The sequence below is a fragment of the Macaca thibetana genome, chromosome 5 (genome assembly GCF_024542745.1).
Source record: "Macaca thibetana thibetana isolate TM-01 chromosome 5, ASM2454274v1, whole genome shotgun sequence".
Lineage (NCBI taxonomy): Eukaryota > Metazoa > Chordata > Mammalia > Primates > Cercopithecidae > Macaca > Macaca thibetana.
Genome location: NC_065582.1, coordinates 74,359,345 through 74,382,960, shown reverse-complemented (window position 1 = coordinate 74,382,960; position 23,616 = coordinate 74,359,345). Strand labels below are relative to the sequence as shown.

Sequence of the window (23,616 nt, the reverse complement as noted above, 5' to 3'; positions counted from 1 at the left end):
GATAATCCAGCAATCTGTTTTACTAATAGTATAATTCATATTTCATTCTAGCTTCTAAGTAATTCAACCAGCTTATAAATATAAAATCACATTAGAGAATGGTTATTTGCAATCAATATAATCAAAAACGTCTGAAATAGAAAAATTTTACATTTCATATGATGAGGTTTGAGAATTATAGGAGTTCTATTATTGAAACTTCTCTAAAATGTGCATTAAAGAGCTGCTTATCATGCTTCTGAGATGGTAACATTTTAGCCAGCTTTTGAAGACATGCATTTCATGTGAAGATACTATTGATATTTTTGACAGCAAAAACATTTTTCCAACAAATTTAATTAGAAGGGTCTTAGATATCCACACAATTAAAGTATTTATATTGCCGTTTTTCTGCAAGTCCTACAGAGTGTTAAAAATCCCCGATCACTTGGGTGTTTGGGTTGCTGAGTTGGGGTTAGCAGGGCAGGTAAGGTGTATTGGTACCAAGACGCCTAGCTTTTAAAATATGGAAACCAAAGGCACACAATACTTATATGACTCATACCTTCACTTTTGGGTAAGGCAGACATGATGTAAGAGATAATTCATTTATATTGTATCCTGCAAGACTAGTGATCTTCCTTATTATAAATAAAACCAGCAGATTATTTTCAATAGAGTAATATATAATCCAACATTAATCTCAGGTAATACATTATCTCAGGTTTTTCATTTATTAACCAGGAAAACCTGAAGTTCTTGCTGAATTTTATAGAATTAAAAGTATTTTATTTCTGTTAGTTTCTATCTACAATTAGTTTTAACTTTTCAGTAACCCTATTTTGTGCAGTGATTATTCCATATTCCTGACAGCAGAGGTGACTTCAGTTCCACTGTGTCAATTTAATAGTTACTTACTTACTTAATTTATTTGGAGACAGAACCTCCCTCAGTAGCCCAGGCTGGAGTGCAGTGTCGCAATCCCAGCTCACTGCAACCTCCGCCTCCCGGGTTCAAGCAATTCTCCTGCCTCAGTCTCCCGACTAGCTGGGATTACAGGCATGCACTACCATGCCCGGGTAATTTTCGTATTTTTAGTAGAGACGGGGTTTTGCCATGTGGGCTAGGCTCTTCTCCAACTCTTGGCCTCAAGTAATCCATCCGCCTCGGCCTTCCGAAGTGCTGGGATGAGATGTGTGAGCCACTGCGCCCGGCCAATACCTGTATTTTTAAAAAGATAATATCTACTAAGCCACGAGGCTTAGTCGTAATATTAAGATATTTTCATTGAAGTCAAAAATAACTAAAAAGCAGTGCAGAGAGAAAAGTTTTGTTGAGATTCGTTATACAAATAGGTAATATTTTAATCGAGGGATCTATTACTCTTACTTAGCATAGCACTGCAGTAGAGTATCTAATGTGTTTGAAAAGATGAATTTCATATGTTCATGCTAATTTTGCTTTAGTTACCCTTGTAGAACTTTGGCTGAAGGCCATGAATATTCTTTACTTTTAGCAGAAAATGAAAACTTTTGAATGTAAATGCATTCGATAAATTGCATAACATTAAACTTCAAATTAGCAAGGATATATATCTCTGGGTAACTTATTTTGTCTATAAAAGGAACTGGCAGAGACGAGGCATCCAGAAAAGCCCAACGCTATGATATATTAAAGATTCTCAATTCTGCTTCCAATCTTGATTCTGCCCTCCACGTATAATGAGAGGTTCAACTTATGAGTAAGAAGGCAGGGCAAGAGTACCTAAAATACCAATGTGAACAATTAAGTTTGAGTCATCAGAAAAAACAAATGCTAAAGACATATATTAGGTTGAACAAAAATATGTATTATTAATACCATTTACATATATTTATGTGTGTAGCGTTTACACTATCCTCGCAATTCTTTAGAAATTTGATTTTTAAAAAATTTAAAATGCTCTCTCAATTTTTTTAAAAGAATGGCAGTATTATGAAATTTTTGAAGTCTTTTAAGAAACAAAAACTATCTTTTTAAAACTAAATAAAATTCAAAAGGACTAGCAAGTTTTAGATTGGCCAGATCTACCCCTGTAACACTTCTTGCTAAAATATTAGGAATAAATAGGACGAAATTGTTACAAAATAAAATCAAGTCACTGCTTTGATGTATTCTTCTTTCTTGTACTTCCATCTTCTAACTCTAAAATGGAAAACATTTTGAGATTTAGAAATTTAAACCACACTTAGATTATAGTATATATAACATTTCTTCTCATTTGCAATCTCAAAAGATGAAGTCAGGAAAGAAATTTACTTTGGGTACCTCTGAATAAATTTCATGAATCCAAGAGAATGGATACACCAGTTGCACCATTTGAGAAAGCGCAATTAATTTTGAATTTGAATATGCCATACTCCAGGTCCAGATTTCATCCTACTGACATGACACAACCTTCCTGACCTGTTCTCTCCCATCTTCATGCTTCTAAGCTTTCAGTTTCCTCTCTTGGGTTTTCTATTACCCTTAGGTATTTTCCAAGCTGCCCTATCCTTTTCAGGTTTATGGTGCATAGATTGTGCCTGTCTATCTAATGTGTATCTAATGATTTTTTTTTTTTTTTTTTTTTTGAGACAGAGTCTTACTCTGTTACCCAGGCTGGAGGGCACAATCTCGGCTCACTGCAACCTCCTCCCCGCAGGTTCAAGCAATTTACCTGCCTCAGCCTCATGAGTAGCTGGGACTACAGACGTGCACCACCACACCCCAGCTAATTTTTGTATTTTTAGTAGAGATGGGGTTTCACCATGTTGGCCAGGCCCAGGCTCTTCTCAAATTCCTCACCTCCAGTGATCTACCCACCTCAGCCTCCCAAAGTGCTGGGATTACAACTGTGAGCCACCATGCCCAGCCAGATGCTTTTGTTTTTAACAACAAGGAAATACAATAAACTCAAACATTGTAATTTACAAAGGTAAGCTAAGAAAATATCTAGCTTTTTTTTTTTAAAAAAAGTTTTATTTGTACTAGATTAATGCCTTTTAGGATGTAAGATCAAAAACAATGGATGTGCATATGGTGCTTCTTATGGGTATTGGGAGGAGGGCTACCACTGAATGAGTTTGCACTCTCTCAGGGCACTGCACAACACTCTGGATGTGGCACTGAATGAACCATTTGGGGCATAGCTCAATGATCACTATCAAGCCACATATACTCTTCTTATCCCCAACTTGGTCAGCTAAAATTTTTAGACAATTGCCTTGTACAAATAGAGACGTTGGCTTTCCTCTGTGGAAGCCTGTCTAAAACATTCATTCTTGGTGCTCCTAACAGGATCCTTTTGTACCAGAAAAGAGTGCTGTCTCTGATTCTATAAATCTCACTTGACATCACTCATATCCCCAGTGTTAAAATGTGCTAGAACTGCAGCCATCTGTCCGCTGGAGCATGAGAAAAGCCCAAGACAGATAGGTGGCAGGTATTAAAAAAATGTATCTTAAGCTAGGATTGCAGCAGTAATTGTCTTTCCTATAACAATGAGCAGAAAGGTGTGGATAGCAAAGGCAAGGACAACCTGGGAAGGAAGCAGCAGTGAGTGGTTACAGATCAAAAACTACCTCAGAATTCCTCTCATACTTTTCAAAATGGATTTTTATTCCACCTGGTATATTTAAGTGATATTCTGGAGAAGCTTATCTGAATTGGATAGGTAGGTCCCCCAACTATGCAATCTATATTTTGGAATGGTCATCCATCTTTTTAAAAAAATTATTATTTCATCAGAGATAAGGTGGGAAGGAGCACAAATCAAGCAAAGATCTTTAAAGGTCTTGAATGTAAGGCCCAAAGATGTCAGTGGAATTTGGCAAGTACAAGACTTTGGCAATATCTAGGCATCTATAGGCATATGGACCATATAATGTCATGCATGTTCTAGTGATGCAAATTTCAACATGAATGGGTGTCCTACCTGAGAATGTGGCCATACCACTGGAAGTGTAGGTGGCATCAACTCACATGTTTGTGCATATCAAGACAGAAGGTGCAGAACATCTCTCTGCTGGCTATCATTTCTTATATCAGAGGTAAATGACAGAAATTTAACTAATTTTTTTGTTCTCCAATCATAAATATATTTAGCGTTAGGTGACATGGAATTGCATTTTATAGTCGTGTGTTCTATTCATCTACCAGCTTTCAGATGCCAGGTCTAGTATGTTTGCTCTTCCTCACTGGTTAAGAAACTGCCCATAGATATACACAGTAAATCTGTTCAAATTACACAAAAAATTCTGTGAAAACTAAATAGAAAAGAAGCAGATGGGGGAAATAGTACAATTTAAAAAGTTATTTTAGATTCCTTAAAATTTCATGCAAGTTATGTTGCTTTAATTTCTTATTTCTGTTGCTTTAATTTCTTATTTCTGTTAAATGAGTAGTAGCCTTACATCACCACTTTAGAATACTCGGCTTTAAAGTTTAACAGTATTGGTTGGACGCGGTGGCTCACGCCTGTTATCCCAGTACTTTGGGAGGCCGAGGCGGGCAGAACGCAAGGTCAGGAGATCGAGACCATCCTGGCTAACATGGTGAAACCCCGTCTCTACTAAAAAAAATACAAAAAGAAATTAGTCGGGTGTGGTGGCAGGTGCCTGTAGTCCCAGCTACTTGGGAGGCTGAGGTGGGAGAATGACATGTACCCAGGAGGTGGAGTTTGCAGTGAGCCGAGATCGCACCACTGCACTCCAGCCTGGGCAACAGAGCAAGACTCTGTCTCAAAAAAAAAAAAAAAAAAAAAAAAAAAAAGTTTAACAGTATTAAGAGTGTCATCCTAAAATCCTATTATCAAGTACAAAAGGAGACTAAATAATATGCCTTTCCATAGCCTGCAAATAACCCATTTATTTGTGCAATTAAGCAATGACTGTCAGTTTTTTAAACTCTAATTATCCTTGTGTATGGCTTGAGATGCTATGTTTATTGCTACTTTTCAGGTTTTTCTGTAAACTTTTGTTTTGGATTTCAATTATAAACTAATAACTGAAAATGTGGGTTGCCTGTTAATTTTGGGCTGTAATACAGAACACTGTTCAAGACTACTTGTCACTTGACCATTATTGATATTCCGGCCCTTGAATCCTCTTACCAGTCAGCCCAAATGCTCTTATTAGTTACAGGTAGGAGCACATCTTGTTATTATCAGCATCAAATAGCTCCAGTTATTCTTATTCTGGTGTCTCTGCTCCTAGAAGGCTCTGGATTTCATTGTAAGTTAGATATCCATTTGCTTTGTTGTCAGCCTATAGAAAAAGACTTGACGGTCTATGAAAATAAAAAAGTTTGCTATTTTTCAACTCAAATTTTCAATGTTAACCCAAACATCTACACCTTTAAGAACAGCATTTTGTCCTCCTGGGGCTGGTCTTCCTTCTGGTCCTCAAACATTCCTAGATCATTCTTTGCTTCCACCTTGACTTTCATTGCACATCCCTTTACCACTTCAGTTGTTCCTTTCCTTTCTTTCAACATCCAGTTTACCTCTTTTCTTCATTCTACTTGAATTATCTGATAATTTACTTCAATAATTTTTCTTCTGTGATCTGTATTCTCATGATGTTTTATATCTAATCATAAACTAGTGTTTTCGTTTTCTGTTTGCCTCATTCCTTAACATAAGCACTATAATGGAATATTCTTCTTCGCTGGTAGTGTAGTTTTTTATATATTCGTTGCATCTTCTTTCTCTCCTAAAACTGTTATAAAAAACTTCCATCTGGCTACATTTTAATGGCCTTTTTATCACAGTCTTTGCACTTCCCTTGTTTACATTCATTTGCTACCTTCTGTCTAATATTTCTTAATATTATATCAAAAGATGCCTACTTATGTTGCTAAAAATTCTGAACATACTGATATTTCTTACACTCGTAAGTTAGTAAAATTTATTAATTTATACAAAATCATATGTTTCTTCATTTATAACAACACCAAATACTATTCCTTTGTCAGTATTCTTACTATTCTCTTGATCTCACTGCTCTAAGTACTGCCTTTATTAAAACACAAACAAACATTGTTTTCTGTTTCCAAAGTGCCAGGCTCTGTATGTGATACTGGAAATACAGGGATGAAGAAGTGATAGTTTCTGACCTCCAGGGGACAAAACCAGCAAGTAAGCAGTTTCAATAAGCAAAGGAATATATTTTGTAATATGGGTACAGACAATGTACTATTGAAACAGAGGAGAGTGAGAGAAGTTTCCACGTGGGGATTGTTTCAGTTGAGTCAAAAAGGAAAAATAGAAGCTCACCAGGTAAACAAATAGATAGAGGTAATTTTTGGAAGGCATGACCCTATGGTCAAAGGCATTGAGTTATGGAAGAGTGTGGCACATTGGGGAACTGCAGGTAGTTTGCTCTGATAGGAGTATACATGATGAACAGATGTGACCACTATGCTAAACAAAAACAAAGAAACCAAAAAAAAACTTTTCTAACTGACCTCAGTCTTACTTTTGGCTCTTTAGTTTATTACTGTAACACAATCTGCTTTGCATTAGCTATTCAGTAACTTTCCCCAAGATACCTGTTTGTGTTCCTGAATGTTCGATACCTGGTCATATGGCACAACTTTCAAAATAGCTGGTGTTAAGCTTCTTGTGTTACAGATGATTTGATGTAATGTAAAGGCTCTCTGTTCAAGCTAAATTGTAAATAGACAAAAGGATAGCACTCAAACTTACTTGTGCTTGGCTTAGGAAATCTGTCAAACAGTTTTAGTGTGTACAGCTTCTTCTTAGCTAGTTTGCAGAAGAGAAACGAGAATTTTTTCATCTTAAAATATGAAAAGGAATATGATCTGGTAATAAAAGAATCCAGCAATTGCAACAATTTATAAAACATTTTTTACTTAACATAGTAAATAAATATAAATGACTAGGAGTACTGACTGACAGCGTGTTCAAGAAAATAGTGACAGGCCGGGTGCAGTGGTTCACACCTGTAATCCCAGCACTTTGGGAGGTCAAAGTGGGCTGATCACCTGAGGTGAGGAGTTCAAGACAAGCCTGGCCAACATAGTGAAACCCCGTCTGTACTAAAAATGAAAAATTAGCCGGGTATGGCAGTAGGTGCCTGTGATCCCAGCTACTTGGGAGGCTGAGACAGGAGAATCACTTGAACCTGGGAGGCAGAGGTTGCGGTGAGCTGAGATCGTGTCACTGCACTCCAGCCTGGGCAACAAAGTGAGAGTCTATCTCAAAAAGAAAAAAAAAAAAAGAAAAATAAATAACAGTGACAGAGTAAGTATAATATTACAATTATCTAGGCAGTCATGAATTACATAGGTGTGCATGGCATGGGTTACTATATAATGTTGGGTCTTTGGTATAGAAAGAGAAATTACTACATTAAGAAGTTACTATATAAGAAATATAATAACCAAATGTCATATATTATATTTTTTAGGGATTTTAACTGCAGCCACACACATTATTCAATTAGCACTTGCTTCTTCCTGCAATTTTTGGTTTTGCTTGAGTAGTTATTACTCTATTTTTATTAATCTCCATTTTGCAAAATTATACATGCCAAATACCAAAACCACATCCCAGAATTATAACAAATTTGGTTTCTAAAGCTTCCCAGATGTTTAAAACGAAAGGGATATGTAAACCAAACTTCTGTATGACTGAAGGAACTGAGAGCAATAATGAAGTGTGGTAAAATAAGTAATTTTGACTATTAATTTAATAGCTCTCTTCTCAGATTCAATATATTTTCTCTGTCAACAGGTAAAGAACACAGACTGTAAAGTAATAGAATTAGGAAAAGTTTCAGGTTTGTGTGTGGAGCTCCTGCAGATACAGTACCTTCTAACCCCTTTAACAAAGATTTGATTAGATTATTCTAGCTCATTGAATCTATTATATCCTAGGAGCTGGCAATAACCAATACTCCTCCTCCTTAGGGATGAAAGAAAATGATTTTTCTTCCTTTATCCTGATTCGTTTTGGAGAGAAAGTGGGAAAAGGAGGCCAGGAAAGCAAACAACCTTGAATTTTCTTCCACTAGAGGCAGATGATGGTATAATCAAATAAATTAAAATCTGCAAACATAGATTTTTTTAAAATCCATATTCAAAAAATGTTGTTTCCATATTAAGCCCAGAGCTACATTTATAGGCGGATTAAAACAATAAGATTTAACTGTCTGATAGGCAACACAAGATGAAGTGGGAGAATTTAGATTGGTTCCATGCCTCTACAATGAAAAGTCATTTAGATATCAACTCTAAGAGAACATTTGTTACATCCCGTATTGTTTCTCCCTCTAGGACTTTTGCTGAAGTTCTTTTGTCCAAGAGGGAATCAAAAGCTCCTTCCCTTCAAATCCTGTGAACCATTTTCTACTAAAAACAAAAGTAAGAAATACAAACTACTGTATGCAAATAATATTTAAATTAAAAAACAAAGTTATCACTGACTTATTTTATACTTGCTTTAGAGAACTTAAGCTCAATCATTTGCATAGGGTGCTCTATGATGGGTGACTATTTCATGCTCAGGATGCCTGCTCCTTGGCCAACATTTATTGAAGATCACAATGTAATATACTTTTCTGTTTAAGGAGGCTGGACTAGTGGCCTTGAAAGTCCTTCCAACACTGGGTGGGCCATCTGACAAATTAATAGCAGATTCCCTTGGTTTTGTCCAAGCCTTTGACTTTCCTTCCCTCTTCAGTGAGCAACTCCATTCCAAACCTGGGGCTTTGCATCACCCAGGGTCTCCCCACTTCTGAAATACTCTGCTCTTAAGATTTCCCCTCTGTTCTTAGCCTCTTAATATTCCAGTTCCCATTCCCATTATTCTCTATTGGTGTTCAGCTCATAACTGCTCCTTTTTTTCCCTGTCAATCTAAAAGATTCCTCCTGGATACATTCTATTTAATAATCACTCTGGGCCTTTGATCTCTAACTTAAACAATTCTATTGTCTACACCCACAAAACTTGACTCTACTTTCCTACTACACTCACAAAGCAAAAGTCTAATCCTGGATAAACCCAACCACCTGTGTTCTCCACTCCTGTACCTGGACTCAAGAAATTTTACAGAAATCAAATAGCCACGTGGATTGGTGCTACTAAAATTGAAATCCCACAGATCAAGGTCCTCATCTTAGTTGAACTGTCAATGATACCTGCACACCATTTTATATTTCCATTTTGACTCCCTCTCTTATTATCTGTAGCTATTTCAAACCTTCACCATTTTCCCCTCAGGTTTTTTTTTAATTTGCCAATTTACCTCCACTGATTTCAGCAGATTATCTTTTTCTACTTACTGAAAGAAGTAATTCCCAAAGCAAGTGTTTCTTCATCTTGCTGCCACTTCTAACTTATTTGTGTCCATACCTCTATTTTTCTTATTTTCTATAGTTTCAGTGAAAAAAAATATAGCAAAAAGTTAACGACACACACACTTTCTCTTCTAGTGCCTAAATCTAATCTCATTTTTCAGATTCTACTCTGCACTTCTTTGTCAAGCTATCCAAGTGAAAATATCTAGGAGACATTTTTATATACAAATCTGGAACTCAAGAAAGCAAGCCTGGTTGGAGATTCATGTTTGAAATTCAGCAGCAAATAAAGATGAATTAAAACTGTAGCAGAAGAACAGTGGCTGGCACATATAATACAGTGAATAATATCAGTCTATTCTTGTCTCTCTTTCCCTAATCTCATCCTCTTCCTCATTTCCTCTCTTAAATAGTGACACCAGAATTAATACCACCGCTCAAGCCAGTAAATCCTTGTGTCACCTTAGATGCCTACCACACCCACCATCTTCAACCAGTAACGAAGTTTTGTTAGTTTACCTCCCTGGTCTCTTTTGAGTATCTGCTGTATTGCCGTTGCCTTCATGCAGCTGGTTAGCGTGTTTTTCCTGGCTTATTGCCACTGTTCCCTAAGTATTTGCTCTGCTTCCAGGCTGTCTTTCCTGCAACCTATTTTCCTTCCACTTATTGAATTATCTGTGTACACATGCAAATGTGGTCATTCTATTTATAATTACTCAAGGTCTTTAAGTAGTTCCCTAGTCACAGTAAGATAAAACCTACACTGGCACATAACACCCTTCGTTATTTGGTGCTTAATTGCATCTCTAAACTCATTTCTTTTTACTTTCTACACTTCCTACCTGCTCGATACAGTCATTTGCAATTTCTCATATGTATTATGCTATTTTTAATAAACATAAGCTTTAGTATCTCTGCTCTTTCTTGAGTTCCCACTACATACCATCTTTTTCCTCACCTCTTCCCACTTCTCTCCTCACCCTTTCCTTGACCGAATATTTCCTCTTAAAATCATAACCCTAATATTATCTTTTAGAGAAAGACTTCTCAGTCTGAGTTATTCTCCCTGCTCCCAAGTTTTCTTCTGGTTTTCTGTGCTCATGGCTCCTTATTATAATTGCTCACATATTAGTTTCTCCACTGCAGAAACCATGTCAGTGACTTTTTAATTTTCATTCCCAGCACCTAGTAGAGACCTAAGACATGGGAAGCACACATAAAATGTTTGCTGAATGAACTGAAGAAGCATTTTGGTTCATTATTTATCCTATTGCTTCTATATCTGTATATGTTAGAATTTAGGATGAGAATTTGTGGTAGAAGTAAAGCTAAATTTGTGTAAGATGAGACAAAATATATTTAACTGTAACTCTTGGCCACTCTGACTCAAATAAGACCCCCTTGCTAGCTTTCTCTGAGTACTAAGCATATACATATATTTCCCCCCTCCCCTTCTGGGCTTTAAATTCTTCCATATCAGGAACCACATCGGTCAGGCTCAGTGACCTATCCTCAGTGTCTGGCACAGGATATTTTCAATAGAGGTTGTGAGATTTACTAAGTAATTGATTATCTTCTGGAGAAAGTCTAGTGGAATAATTGTTCTCGATCCTTCATAGGCAAACTTGTTTCTGAATCTTTGTTAAGTAGTGCCTTTCTTTCTTTTTGCCCTTACAAATTAAAGCATAAATTCACTAATTTTATATGACATATATAACCTATGTGTTAAAATATATGGGATGTGAATTCGAGCTCAACAACGATGTTATTTTTAAAAACCAAACAGAAACACATACAAATATGTTATTTTAACGCAGTAGAGAAAGCTCAAAATAATAACTTGTATCCCTGTCAAAAGCAGGCAACATACAGTCATATAGTAATTATATAATAGTATTATAATAGTATTTGATAATATTTAAAGGATAAATATTATTTAGAATAAGGCAAGTCATGTGGAGACACTACTTTATACTTATTACATTATTTTCAGATGATATGCTTGGACATTCCACTTTGTTATTAAATCATGAAACTTACCTGTAAGGTTCTTTATGAATGAAACAATTATCTTGTATTTCTCTTTCAATATTGCAGAATCTGTCTTTAGTATCTTTTGATGCTGGTCCTGGAACAGCTTTTACAAAGAAAGCAACACAATCAGTAATCCTGGTCTAAAAGATGTGAGAAAATGAATAGTCACATTCTTGGTATAGTATGTCCATGCAAACAATTGTAGGTCTATTATCACTTTATAATCATCTCACCAAGTAATCTGGAACAGAATGTTTAATTCCATGCTCTTTCTGTTGTAAACACAATTAAAAACCTACCTATTTTCACATGTTAATGTTTCATTTTCTTCTCTCTTCTTGCTTAGTGTTTGTCTGTGTATGTTATTTAGACTCCTCAGCAGGATAATACATTTATTTGTTCATTCAGAGAAACATGTACTGAGCACCCACTCTGTGCTAGGCACAGGACTATGTGTTGTGGGAGACCAAGCTGAAAAAGACATGGTCTTTGGCACAAAGGCCCTACTGTCTAATGATAAGTATGACAACAAGAGGTTTTTGAAGGTGTGATGTGTGAAAAATGCCCAGGCTGAGATTTCTAGTACAAATAATATTCTCAAAGGTTGTTTAATCCAACTCTTTGATAAAAGAGCCATGGTAACAATGAAAAACATAAAAAGAATTACTTTAAGTGCTCAAGAAATCAAACAACAGGTAATCATTTGAGAACCCTAAGATAAATTTTGACTAAATATAAAATACCATGTGGCGTGAAGGAAATGGAATGCCAGAAGAATGGAAGACCCCCTGGAGTTTTAAGAGTGGTAGAGAATTAGAAAGAACAATTTGCTGTGGTTCATTTCATGTAATATGAGTTAAAATTGAAATCCCAAACTTTGCTAAGTACAACACTATTCTATCACCAGACTTTGGGAGATGCTTTGGCTCTATAAGCATCATACATACAAAATGTAATTTTTCCTGCTCAGAATCAGGTAGTGAAGACAAGAAAATCTCGCTTTAGTTCAGCAAAGGCACACTTCTAGATGGTATATATTGGGTTAATCACTGCGCTAACTCCCAGGTGTGACTCTTCATCAAAATTCCCTGGGAAAACTCAGCTATCTGCCTACTGCACACTGCACCAGAACAGCTGAATATTGCTAGAGAACACCACAGTGCTGACTGGTTTTCTCATTATACTTGTGACTGCAATCTTAAATGGCCTCTCAACACTGCTATCCATCTCTTTACCCTTTCTTAATAGATTTTCTATTTTTAAATTATCTTCATTAATTCATTAATCTTTTTTTAAATTGCTGTTGTTGAGACAGAGTCTTACTCTGTCACCCAGGCTGGAATAAAGTGGTCCAGTCATAGTACACTGCAGCCTTAACCTCCTGGTCTCAAGTGATCCTCCTGCTTCAGCCTCCTGAATAGCTGGTACTACCAGCATGTGTCACCATGCCCAACTTCTTTTTTTTTTTTTAACCATTTTTAGAGTTGAGGGTCTCATGTTGCTTAGGCTGATCTCAAACTGCTGTCCTCAAGCAATTCTTCCACCTCAGCCTCACAAAGTGCTGAGATAACAGGTGTGAGCCACTGCACCCAACCTTTTCCATTAATCTTTCTGTACTTTTCCCTCTCATACTCAAATGATGACCATCATATTACTTTCAGACAATAGAAATAGTCATGAACATCCTCATATACTCACCATCAAACCTACCCACCTTTCCTGCTTCAGTATCTGTATTCTTTTTGCCCAGATTCCTGTTAAAATACACAATCTCAGTACCCACAAAAAGTTAGTTCCTCTCCATTTATAGTTTGGATCACATTCTGGTTTTTCAAGGTTTTGCTACAGTAATTAATCACTATTTTTCCTATGTAATTTATTTCCATATATAGAATAATAGCCAGAAGAATAAAAATATTTCTTGGTATCTCTCATATCTTGAAAACAAATTATTAATATAGTGTCTCCTTCTAACAAATTTATGTTTTCTCTTTCTCTTTTATAGCAAACTTCTCAGAAAGGTACTACTATTTTTTATAAAGCACACTTTTGTGGAACTCTCACATTCATCCTATTGAGCCTGTTTTTTTCTGAAATCACCAATGTCCTCTCTCTTACCAAATAAAACATTCACTTTTATGTCTTTAATCTTAGTCAAGCTCAACCTTGCAGCATATTTGACATAGTTTCCTCTTTCTTAAAATGCTTTTCTTAATTTTTCTCTGTCTTTGACTCCTCTTCTACAAAAGGAGATAAGTACCTATGTTTACCTACATCATGTGGCTGTTGTGAGGATGGAAGAGTTAATACTAGTACATAAACAGTATTAAATGTACCTAGCGCATGATATTTCTCAAAAAATGAAAGCTGTTACTGTTTTTAAAAGCGGTACTCTCCTGTTCCCCCTCCTATTTCAATGACTGTTTCGGTTTTGATTTCTCACTGTGACTCTGCTGCCTGACCTATAAATAAAGCAGGACTCAGGGCTGGGCCCTCTTCTCTTGGCTGTCTTAATTTCCTCCCCGTATAATCTCATAGAGCCTCATGTCTTTGATTATTATATGGACATTAACACCCCAAATTTATATCTCTACCTCTCATCTATCTCTCAAGCTCGCAACTTGACTACTTGTCATCTCTATTTTAAGTCTAATAAGGATTTTAACTTTAAAATACCATAACAGAATCCATAATTTCCCCCAAGATTTTTCCATGTTGTAAATGATACCAATATTTATCCAGTTACTTATACACTTCGACTGCTGTATTTTTCTCAGTCGTCACATACAATAAAATATTTAGGTCCTGTTGGTTTTACCACTGTAAGTTTTCCTAAAACACTTCATCTCTTGCCACCCCCAGTCATGCTCATCTCTTGCCTGGCCTACTGCACAAAGCTCCTGAAGGATCTCCCACCTTCTATCCTTGGCTTTCTAATATTAAGTTTCTACTCAACAACCAGAGCCCTCTTCAAAAACCATATAACCTGTCATTTCACTTCCCTCTCAAAACGCTTGGGTTTTCTAAGCATCCCACCGAGGCCAACTGGTGTCTACCTGTTCTTGCCACTGCCTGTATTTTCAATCTGATATTCTACCACATTTCTCTTTACTCACTAAACTTCAGCCTTACTGCACCTTTTTTCTTTCTCAAATATGTGGAGCCAGTTTCCTTTGAGGGGCCTTTGCAGTGCTGTTCACTTTTCCTGGAATACGTTTTCTTCAGATTTTCATGTGGATGCCCTTTCTTCTCCTTCAGGCCTGTCTAAATGCCTTTTCAGAGAAGCCTTTCCTGATTAACCAACTTAAATTGGCCTTCTCCAGTGGTTTATGATTGGATCGCCATTTCTTAATAACTCTCACTATTACCTAAAATCATGTTACTTATGTATTTCTTTCTTTACTTTTTTATGTTTACTTCTCTCAATGAGAAGGCAATCTCCATGAAGGCAGAGATCTTCTTTGAATGCTGAGTCCTCAGTGACCAAAGCAATGCCTGGCACATGGTACTTGCTAAATAAATATTGTTGAATAAGTAAATGTTTAAGAAGAGATATTCCCAATAAAGTGTGAGAGCAACCCAGGGCAATTCATATATCCTCTTAGTTGGTAAAACTGAATTTTATAGATATCCTTTCCTTAAATATAAGTTAACAATATAAAAGCATGACAATTTCTGTCAACCCCTACATTTTGTCAACATGGACTTGAATACTATAAAATATTGGGGTTATAAGGAACATGGAATATCATATTAAAGTTTCTAAGAAAGGTTTGTTAAAAACAGTAACTTATTTTCTCAATTTATCTCAGGTTGCTGTGACTAGTTGGTCAATTGTCTTATTTTCTTCACTCCTGAATTGTTTATAATAATCTCTGCTTACCTGCAAGTATAAGCTGCAAAAATAAGGTATGTCCCTATGTTAAAATTTGCCAATATATTACTATCATTAGTATTTCAAATGGCATAGGTATTACTTGCAGAATTAGAGATTAGTATAGAAAAAGCCAGAGTCTCTCTTCTCATGATTACTGCCACGTATTATTCATGCATTTATTCATTTCTTCAACAGATACATACAGAATATCTAATGTGTGCCAGGAAATATACCTGAAGATATGCAGTGACCTAAATATATACCATGACCACCCTTTTCTGAATATCATACTAAAGCAAATTATTAGTATAACCAATGATCAACCTATCAGAAATATCATAATTTTGAGTCGGCATTATATATGACAGCCTTGGAATATATGATTTCTTTTATTTTTCTTGGAAGGATTGAGTTAGTGATTGAGTATATGAATTTAAATGTTCCATCCTGGTCACAGTCCATGTATTCTCCAAAACATAGAGATTAAGTTGGGAAATTTGCAATAAAAACATCATTCAGGTCCTAGAAAGCAAAGTATAATTAATGAGTGTTCAAAAGAAGAATAAAAATGCTTAATCAAAATGGTTCCAATTATATTACATTTTATCTTGAAAAAAAAGATACTACAAAGAACATTTAGGGAAAATATTTAATACCCAAAGTGATATTTGATAGCACATTATGAAGAAAAAGTCTATATTGAAGAGAATGTATTAATTATTTATTCTATTATGAATTTTCCCTTCCTGATCTCTTTCAGTTTGGAAGTATGCCAATTCAGATGAACATCAACCAATAAAAATAGATTATTAGGCCGGGTGCGGTGGCTCAAGCCTGTAATCCCAGCACTTTGGGAGGCCGAGATGGGTGGATCACGAGGTCAGGAGATCGAGACCATCCTGGCTAACACGGTGAAACCCCGTCTCTACTAAAAAATACAAAAAACTAGCGGGCGCCTGTAGTCCCAGCTACTTGGGAGGCTGAGGCAGGAGAATGGCATGAACCCGGGAGGCGGAGCTTGCAGTGAGCTGAGATCCGGCCACTGCATTCCAACCTGGGCAACAGAGCGAGACTCCGTCTCAAAAACAAAACAAAACAAAACAAAACAAAAAAACAAAACAGATTATTAGATTGGGTTTTTCAGATAAAATTATACTTATTGCATGAAAGTTTGCTTTTTAAAGGAATTCTACCACAAAACTATATGAAGCAAATTATTTCATTATTATTTCCTGTGGGAATAAATATAAAGAATGAAAAGTATATATTAAAATTATTTAGACTAATTAAACATGTAAAATCAATTATCAGATTCTCCATCTTGGGGCTGATGATAATAGTTACAAATGATATGAAGAGTTTCAACTGCTAATAGTGTTATAATCCTCCGAACTGGTGAGTTATCTTAGAGTGAAAGAGGACAACTTGTACTTATTTTCCAATAAAAATAGCAGAGAAATTACATGCATATATATTTCTGATAAATATATATATATAAATTATATAAAAAGTACTCTCACACTGGCAATGCCTACTAATTAGATCTATTAGGAGTTTTGAAATGATAAAGTAACTTCTCTATTAACATACATTTGGGTTATTTTTATTTATTTTTAAGATATTGCTGCATATGGAAACTCATTATGTAAACATTGAGGAATTAGACTATTTTACTAAAATTATCGTTTCCTGATTATGCTGAGAAATAGAATAATTTTTCCCGCAGAGGTCAAATGGCCAAAAGCTGGATGGCTGATGGATGTTTTGATGAACAGATCTTTGATGACATCTAGTGGTGAAATGTAGATTTATTTATTCACTGTTTTCAAAGTTTTAATATGTCAATGTATATATCTTGACAGACATTGAGATAAGTTGGATATTGAATAAAATGGAAAAATTTGGTAATTTTTGTCTTCAGCAAAAAATACCTTAAAATGGTTAAGAACAAAGGAGTAGGCAGAAAAGAGCTAAACAACCTTTAGTAAATATTTTTACATTTTAATTCTGAGAAATTTGTGTAGAGAATAAAATTTAAAACTGTAGCTTATATTATAAACATATTTCTTCGTGCAATTATGTTTAGCTGATGTGAGTATGCTCCATTTTTGTGTATAAGCACCACACTTGTTCTGATTAGGTGAATTTCAGTAATATATGAACTTTTAAGAAAATTTAAAAGAAAGCCAGGAGACCACCTGTGTATATATTTTCATTTATGATAATTTATCATTATTTATATTTTTAAATGACTGAATAGATACGTCCTTATACTTAGTAGCAGCAAATTTTGTTGACCTATGCTTATTTTATATGTGTTTCAAGCAAACTAACATCACAAGCAATGAAGTCTAATTTTTGCTAGGTTTTCAGGAGCAAAATTATCTACACTTTTAACAAATCAACTCAGACCTTTAGTGAGCATGTTTCAGCAGCACAAACGTGCTAGAGACTGTCAAAGCTTGTCTTCAGACATATATATATATATGTCTTAATTTGCTCCCAAATTTTAAATAATTATCCCAGTACTGCTTATTATGTAACGCTTTCTTCACTCTATCATGGTGATATTTTCTTTGTCACATAAAGTTTTATGTTCAGCAGGACCCTTATCTTGTTAAGGGCAACATTTTTCTTCTTGGTTAGGTTTTACACTTTTTCATGCTTTCCCCATCCTGACTTTGATGAATATTAGTTGAATGAGTGGCTATAATTTTTAATATGTTTTGTCGCCTGATAAACTAATTGACATTCAGACCTCTTGTCATCAAGTTTAGGTGTCTGCTTTTTTTTTTTAATTTACTTACTCCTTTTCTCATTTCAATGTAATTGTGTTCAAATCTCTCCTAAATATGTTTGATCTCAGTTGTATCATGCAAGGACATCTGAAAATCCAGCTTCACTTTTACAATGTAGCACTTTTTCCAAGTACATATTTTGTGAGGCTTTTAACATTTATCAATTAGCAACTAGACACTGACTCAGGAACAAAAGCAACAAAAAAAATATTCAATGAAATGGCCTGAATGGATGGCCAATCTAAGCAGGAAGTCTTCCTTTTTCTGTTTAGTCCACTGATCCTTTTTTTCTACAATGGAATAAGGATGATTTCAAGTTACTCTTATGCTGTTTCATGGATTATTCTGGGCTGTTTATGGATGAATACAAGGTAACCATTCAATGGAGCAACACTGTTGTTGTCTTAAAACATAAAAGAACAATGCAAGGACAACTGACCTTGGTACCCTAGTATTCTATCTTGAACATATATTGAGTATTCGCAGCCTCAGTCTGAAGTATACATTTGAAAAGTGAGACAGAAAAGACAAGTGAATATAAACTCAGTTATAAATACTCCTTATATCATTAAACATAGACTATTTGGAAACATTCCCAGGATATAAGCAGTGATTTATTTGTTTGGGGAGGTAGGCATGGAAATTCCTCCCCTTCTCACTAAACAATATCATTCAAATTCTTCATGTTCAGTAAGTTCTAAGCACTGGGGAATACATTTTCCTTCCTATAACTCAATGTGGTTTGCATTAGTCCTTAATAAATATATTATGATATGCTATATACCTCTGTTTGCAGTTTTGCAAATCATTATGTAACTTCCTGCCAACCACCTCCAAAATGTACAAATAGGCTATTGCACACAAGGTGAGTAACTGTGTATCTTTCAAAATTGAATTACTATCCTTTTAAAAAATTAATCACCCTCACTTGTACACCAACCTAGAGAGAGTACTGACCTACTGTAAGCAGTTTTGAAGGTTATTCAAAGTGGTAGTGACATTTTCAAGTTGTTTTTCAAATGCATTCATTTTTGAACCAATGGGACTTTGTAGCTGCTGAAAGAGAATATCACAAAGTCATATACATCAGGCAGCAACAATGATATAACTAATTGAGTTGTAGGTAAAATTATGTAAAACAGCTTGACTTTTGAGTTCGTCAGTAAGGTATCCAGTTCATTTTTTTTTTTCAAAGTAAAGCTGGCAGTGATATTTTAGTGGTGCAATACTGACATCCAATGGAGAGACAAATTAAATTTTGTTTATTTCCTTTGAAGAGCTATAAAATAGTTATTATTTATGCTGTTTCTAAGAGATCTTCCACATTGAAAAATCCATTCAATTTTAAGCCATGTAAATTTGTATCTCTGTATCGTCTCTTCAAAACAGTATTATAATTTTCAACATAGTTGTATAAATATGTCAAAACTTTTCAGTTGTAATCTTTTTCTTGTGGTTGCTTGTTTGGTTGCAGGTTTCTCCCTGAAAGAAAATACTTGTTTCTTAGTTCATCAGGATATAATCACTAAGTAAATAAATATCATTTGCTTATACATAACTATATTTAGGATCTTAAAATGAACATAAAAGTTATGTTGTTCACAGTAAAGAGAACCATTTATTGCAGATTTTTCCCCAAAATATTTTAGAGCTTAGCTGAGTCGACGTTTGGTTAATTTTCTAATATAGCATAATTAGATGTATTTTAACACTTAACAGAATCTTAAAGAGCTATTAGTGCTGGTATAGTAAATCATAGCCAGTGTAAATGAATGTTTCTAAAAAGCCATTAATGTCAGTGGAAATTAGAACCTCAGGCCTGTAGCTTTTCTGTCAGCAGAAGACAATGTGTATTCTGCCCAGGAAGATTAACTACTGCATTCTTATTCAAAACCCAAATAAGTTTGATCATTTAGACTGAGCCATATTGAAAAAATTTGAAAAGGGACCAGAATAGACACCTTTGTGTGTGTGTGTATGTGTGTGCACCTCTGTGTGTGTTTTCCTACTCAGCATACCTCCTCATTCTTTTGACAATGAAGCCCCTCCTTATTGGGGGATTCTATGTAGTTTGGGTGGGTTAAATTCTTTCCCCCAGTGACAGAGATTTGCACATGAACCAGGACTGGTTAGTCTGAGTAATTCGTCTCCTGCCCACAGTGACAAGTGCAGGGATCAGAACACAAACCAAGCAGGAGCTACTTTTTCAGATTCTTCTAGGATTGCTAAACTTATAGGACAGGAGCTTCAGACTCAGTGGCTCTGGTTCCCTGGATCCAGCTGCACCTGCAACAAGATACTGGCTTTATTAGGTACATGAGTTAATCCATTCATTTGTATACTTAAGTTAGCTTAAGATAGGCTTATGATTATTGTTGTTGTTATTATTATGATTCTTGTTTATAACGGAAACAAACCTGAGCAATGCAGTGAACACAATACTGGTGACTGGTATTAAAATTTTGAAATAAATTATAATATAATTATCTACAACAATAGATTTATGCTATCAGAATATATCTCTATTTCACAGAGTCATTGCACTAAGAGGTTAAATCAAGTGAAACTTCCCTGTTAACCATGAAGGGAAAAAATAGTTTTAATAAAAAGTTTAAAAATCACGAAAAAATAGAAAGCACTAAACTATTGATAGGGTGGAATAAATAAATAATTTTCTTACTAATAAATTCAGTGATCTGGAACAAATCACTTTCTTACATTTTTAATGTCCTTACATGTTTGATGAAGGAGTTAAACTCCATAACATAAATCTAGCTCATACTGAATGCCTGACTATTATAACGGCAGAAAGACTGTATCTTCCAATGTCAGATAGTCTCCAACACAAAGTGAATCAGGAAAAATACAAAAATGAAAATAAAAAACAGAAATCACTAACATAAAACTGGAACCAAAACGCTTTATACCCCTAGAAAATCTGTTTAAACTTTTGTTTTCTTTTTACAAAAACATCTACACCAAAGAGTTTATTCATTTTTTCTTAATTTTGCCTTTTGCTTTTCAAACAATGTTTTGGGTTTTATGAAGTTTAGGAATATGAATTTGTCTTTTTTCCCTAAAATATAAGAGAATCTTGCATACACTGGTATGTGGACAATCAGATTAACTGCAATTTTTCATGTATTCAGCAACTTAATTAATCAACGCATAGTTATTGAATAACTATGGTGTGCTAAACACTTGGCAAGAGTATTCTTCTATTATTTTGAAAAGCAAAAAATATTGACACTGACCTATTTGAGACAGAACCGATGAAGGGGTTCGGGTGGTTTTAAGCATAATTTTAATTAGCACATTTTTTCACAGTCTTGGGTGTCTCTGTATACAGATTTGAACTGAGAAAGACAGGGACGGGGCACAGAAAATACTAAGAGGGACAGGTGCTTTCAGGTCATATTTGAGATTTACTGCTACTCTTCGGTGAAGACCACTGAAAACTCTAGGAACTTGAGGTAGATTCTCTTCTTTTACCACTATAGAGAGTCAATAACCTAAACTCATTTTGTCTGTTCAATATCCCAGGAAACTAGCAAATTTTTGTTTAGTATTTGTTTTTGACAAACATTTGGCAGCTGAAAAACTTCCGACCAGATTAGTAAGCTCTGAAGAAAGATGAAAACTGGGAGCAACCACTCAGGGTCTGATTAAATGTAAAAATGTACATGTTTACTATGTAATTTAGTTACAAATAGTTTTGTAGGAAAAAAACCCAAACTTAATGGCTACATCTAGTTAGGAAGACAGATAAAGATGCCTGTCATCCAAACATGAACTTGGTGAGTAAGCTGTTGAAGCTCAGATACAAATTCAAGCAGGAGTGATTTAATTTTCTCAGTATAACATAGCTTGCCAGATTCTTGGCTACACTCTGATTGTTACCTACATAGTAGCAGAGTTGAAACAATAAGATTGAGCCAAATAGCGTTTCATATGTGGGGCGTGGGGGAGATGCTGGTGGTGCTGGTGTTCTTTCTTTAATGACTATTTAAGGATGTTTCATAAGTGTGTTGCTTCTATCACTATTTTTCTTATTTGGTATAACTCTGAATGTAATTCATCTTAGTTTTTTAAAAGGTAGCTCTTTATTTCACACAAGTTATCGATCCATTAAGATTTCAATGTAAAATGTACGCTATTTTCTTGCTTAGTAAACCTCTGGATATCTCAGGCCAACATTTTGTAGGAACGATAGGCTGTGTGTATGTATTGCTATTCCAGGACTAACCTCTGTTACATTTTATATCACTTTATCGCCAAACATTTCCATAGTAATCCAAGACTATAGCCTTCATTGATGTTTTTTCAACCTTTAAATCTGTAGATAAAGATTATTAAAGATTATATCTCACTGATTAATGTCAACTTATTAACTACTGATTAACACTATCAACTGATTTACATTGTAATACAGTACTACTAAGGAAATCGAAGTCAGTCAGAATAGCCTATTAATATCTTCCAGAGGAAAGAAATAGAGATGTGTCCTGGTCAGTTTCTCTCCCTCTTCCCCTCTTTTTGACACACTCCACAAATATTTTTACATCTTTAGGTGAATATCCCCAGATAAAGATAATTGAAAGATAAGCATTTTCTTGCATGAAAATGAATTAGTTTTATTATCAGATTAGAATAGGAGGTCTTAAGAGAAAGTTGCTCCAACTACCTGTTTCCTGGCAGAAAGAGGAACTACAATTAAAATATTCCAAAATGAAAATTATCATATCAGGCAAGATTTTTATTTAATTCTTAGCAGACAGCAGTTATGATCTGGAGATTCATCTTGTACTATTCATGGCTTATTGGGCGTTTTTATACGATTTAAGTTGCAGTCATGCTTCATAGCTTGGAACTGTGAAGGCTTGTTTGCCTACCTGTTGCTATGTAAGAGCACACTTGGAATTGCTGCTCGATAATAACTTTATTCTTACCAATGGCTATTACCTGGCTCACCTTAGAGGTGAGCAGCGCCCCTTAGTCAGCTACATACCCTTTTCAGGATTCTTAACTTTTGCAAGAGGATGGCAGCCTACTCCCAGCAAAACTGCCTGTTGAAGCATAGAGCACTGCACTCAGTTCCTACAGTAAAAGCGACTATATGCAAGGTCCTTCCTGAGAATATACTCTTGACCTTGCTATCTGTCAGTAGCTTCCAAAAACTTGGCTGAGATAAACAGCAGTTATCGAAGACTGCATAAAGATTGTATCATCCATTCTTTCAACTAAATCTGTATTTTTCAAATTTTTTTTTAAAGTAGCAGAACCTTTTTATCAAATGGGACTTTTCACACAGTCCAGTAAATAAAATGGATTTAAAGAAGACTTTACCCCCGGGGACGCCTGTTGAACCCTGTTGTCTTTAGTGGAACCCACAGCTGTGCAGCGAACAATCTGAAAACCATTGCTGTAATTGAGGTTGCAAGCCCAAAGGCCTTTAGGGGCCCACTTAAGCAAAGGTAAATGAGTCTGTATTTGTATACATATATGTAGACATAGACATAGACATATACACACAAAATATGTATCAAGAGCATGAATAATTCCCAAGGGCATTTATCAACTGTGATT

The 23,616-nt window shown here is 35.2% G+C and overlaps 1 long non-coding RNA gene across 1 annotated transcript in view; it reads right to left on the bottom strand.

The window, feature by feature from the left end:
- Positions 1–19,432: 19,432 nt before the first annotated feature.
- LOC126954284 (uncharacterized) overlaps positions 19,433–23,616 on the bottom strand; it is a 101,859-nt gene continuing 97,675 nt past the window's right edge. The window contains exons 4-5 of the long non-coding RNA XR_007725569.1: positions 20,262–20,316; positions 19,433–19,508 (exon numbers count right to left, since the gene is read on the bottom strand). This is a non-coding gene — a long non-coding RNA (uncharacterized LOC126954284). The remainder of the gene's footprint in view (positions 19,509–20,261; positions 20,317–23,616) is intronic.